This window comes from Pinus tabuliformis, chromosome 3_2, assembly GCF_031772625.1.
Source record: "Pinus tabuliformis cultivar Carrire ecotype Pingquan chromosome 3_2, CPIR1, whole genome shotgun sequence".
NCBI classification, from domain to species: Eukaryota; Viridiplantae; Streptophyta; class Pinopsida; order Pinales; family Pinaceae; genus Pinus; species Pinus tabuliformis.
Window position 1 is genome coordinate 1,137,973,198 of NC_142302.1, and position 3,508 is coordinate 1,137,976,705.

A 3,508-nucleotide genomic window follows, 5' to 3' on the forward strand; every position below is an offset into this window, starting at 1 on the left:
ATGGTTAGACAACACCTAAATAACTGTGTTTACACCAAAAAGTGGGTCGTGCCACTGTGCGCATCAACATAGGGATTTAAAATAAAGAAGGTGCACAACCAAATATACAAAAGTAATTGCGGGCATCCTCATCCCTTTTACAAGAGGGTTTCATGGTTAAAAATGGTCTGGTTTGGTTCACATGCAGAACTGTAACTTCTCTACATAGACTGGGATCAAAGTTGGTTCGCCATTGAGTTTTGTTCTCTAAAAATGTGGCGAAAGGAAATATAGGGAATATATGTGCTACTATCTCATTTGGATATCTGCAAAGAGGGCATATACTTGGGCTTATGAATCTTCTTTTGATAAGGTTGTCCCAAGGTAAGGATGTGGTTGTGGATAATCAACCAAGTGAACTATTTCGATTTTCCCCAGAATCTCCTGCTTCCATATTTAAGCTAGCCAAATGAAGAGAGGGTCTCGCTGAGCCCTAGCATAAATGTACTAGCATAGATTCATCTTAAATACAAATCTAACATGAGCCTATGGATCCAATTTCTTCATGTGCAATTTTTTTTTATGAACTGGCATTATTTAAATATTTTGTATAGTAATTTTGTTTTTTTTTTTTTATTTGGGCTGATAGCAATTTTTTTATGAACTGACATTATTTAAATATTTTGTGTAGTAATTTTGTTTTGTTTTGTTTTTTTTTGGCTGATATGAGCAAAATTTCAACTTTGATGACATACGGACAGACTTACACATCATACTGGGCTGTAGAATAAGCCTCTCCACTCAACAAGTATGTCATCTTTACAGGAATATCTGATGCAATAACGTTGCATCCTAAAATCAATACGCAGACCTGTGGGTTATGGGCCCACAACATTTGGTTAATTTATTTATCACAACCCGAATGAACACCACTTCTTTGACGTTTATGGCTGGAACCCAAATAAAATTTAATCCTCATTGATAACATATCGGCCCTAACAGGGACATGTTCATGCGCGATTAACGAGGTTTTAATCTCGTCGTATAAAACCCATTTCTAAAGCTAACCAGGCACATGTTCATGTGCGATTAACGAGGTTTTAATCGCATTGTATAAAACCTTATCACGCCCATTTCTAAAGCTAACCTGGGTGCATTTTCGGAAGCGATATGCGTCCAATTACCCATTAAACGGATGGTCCAATCACTCTGAACTTTAAACTTTTTTTAATGATTTTATCGGGTCCGCTAGCCGAGGTAACTTGCTTGCAAGTTCCCGCGCGATCACCGTGGATCTTCTTCCATCAGATAGCTATGATGGTTCCTCCAGATTCCCACGATTTTTGTAGTGTTCTCTACGGCCTATTCTCACTGGAATGCACGTTCCTACAATGCTTCCGATCTGCTAGAATGCACGTTCCTGCAATGCTTCCGATCTGCAAACTTGGTTTATAGCTTCGACCTCACTATCACATATATTCACGAATTCATGCACACACAATGATTATAACATAAACAACAGTCTACAAAACACACATCTTTTTCATTATATTCGAGCTCAAATTACATACAAAGGCGCTCAGGCCTTGACTGTCTCCTCGCCTGATTTACATTGTATTCTGGCTTGTTGGTTCCCCGTTAATGGTGGTGTAGAAGGTCAACGCTTCCCATGTGTTTCGTGGCATGTGCTTAAATCTAGCAATGCGTCTGTTTACTAACACCTACGGGTTTTGGTGTAACGGCAATCGTGACTCCAACAAGTGGTATCAGAGCCAAAAGTCTCGAGTTCAAAGCACATTGGGCTCGCGTTGGGGGGGAGATTGTTGGTTCCCCGTTAATGGCGGTGTAGAAGGTCAACGCTTCCCGTGTGTTTCGTGGCATGTGCTTAAATCTAGCAATGAGTATGTTCTTACAGTTAAATAAAATAACGCAATACGGATCGGATCAAGTGAGATCCGATCAATTTCTATTTTCGCTCACATCCCTCAAAATCTACGTAAAATAACAAATTACAAACAAACTCAATCAGATTTGGAGGAAATCCCGTCCTCATGCCACGCATTCTCCTTTGGAAAGTTCCAAAATTCAGTTTTGACTTGGTTTGTTAATGCTCCTGCATCAATATCTCTGCTCTCTGAAATGTCACCCGAGTGATCCTCTCCTCAGAAGGATGCCCGCTTGCAAAAGATGTGAATGGTAAGACTCCCATTCAAAATGGAGTTAAACCTCCCATGGTTCGGACATCGAATTTCTTTTGCCCTTTTTGACTGACAACGAAAAACTTAATTTGAATGCTATTGCCCTTCACACACAGGGCAAAAAAGAAAAATATGTTTGAACTAACTCTCAACAAAGCAGCACAATGAACGTGAAATTCATTTCGAATGTGTTCAGGTTTATTCCAATCAAAATCTTTATTTATTGTGGGCAATAAACGAACCAAACGACAAAGCAAATGAGTATAATAGGATTTCAAACGAACGCGGCACCAAAACAAAATTATACCTGAAGGATTTTAAACAAAAAATAGCAGCTGTCTGGGTGGTGTAGTTGGTTATCACGTTAGTCTCACACACTAAAGGTCCCCAGTTCGAAACTGGGCTCAGACATTTACGTTTACGTTATTTTTGCAACCGTTTTTAATGTCCAGCGGTCCGCAGTTCGAACCTGGGCTCAGACAGTTGATTTTATGTTATTTTTTTTCAAACCAGGGGTTCCCAGTTCGAACCTAGGTTATTTTTCCAACCGTTTTTATTTTCCAGCGGTCCGCAGTTCGAACCTGGGCTCGGCCAGTTGATACATTGCAAAGTTATGCATGTTAGTATAATGGGAGAAGCCTTACCAGGAACCGTTTTTAATTTTCAGCGGTCGCTCACAAAGTTGATTTTAGGTTATTTTTCCCACCGTTTTTATTTTCCGGCGGTCCGCAGTTCGAACCTGGGCTCGGCCAGTTGATACATTGCAAAGTTATGCATGTTAGTATAATGGGAGAAGCTTTACCGGGAACCGTTTTTAATTTTCAGCAGTCGCTCACAAAGTTGATTTTAGGTTATTTTTCCCACCGTTTTTATTTACCGGCGGTTCGCAGTTCGAACCTGGGCTCGGCCAGTTGATACATTGCAAAGTTATGCATGTTAGTATAATGGGAGAAGCCTTACCAGGAACCGTTTTGAATTTTCAGCGGTCGCTCACAAAGTTGATTTTAGGTTATTTTTCCCACCGTTTTTATTTTCCGGCGGTCCGCAGTTCGAACCTGGGCTCGGCCAGTTGATACATTGCAACCTAGGTTATTTTTTTTCAAACCAGCGGTTCCCAGTTCGAACCTAGGTTATTTTCCCAATCGTTTTTATTTTCCAGCGGTCCGCAGTTCGAACCTGGGCTCTGCCAGTTGATACATTGCAAAGTTATGCATGTTAGTATAATGGGAGAAGCCTTACCAGGAACCGTTTTTAATTTTCAGCGGTCGCTCACAAAGTTGATTTTAGGTTATTTTTCCCACCTTTTTTATTTTCCGGCGGTCCGCAGTTCG

General features: G+C 40.4%; 1 non-coding gene across 1 annotated transcript; it reads left to right on the forward strand.

Annotated features, from left to right (window-relative positions):
• Positions 1-2,514: 2,514 nt before the first annotated feature.
• On the forward strand, positions 2,515-2,588 carry TRNAV-CAC (transfer RNA valine (anticodon CAC)). The gene has a single exon. It is a non-coding gene; the product is annotated as a tRNA-Val (tRNA).
• The last annotated feature ends 920 nt before the right edge of the window (positions 2,589-3,508 follow it).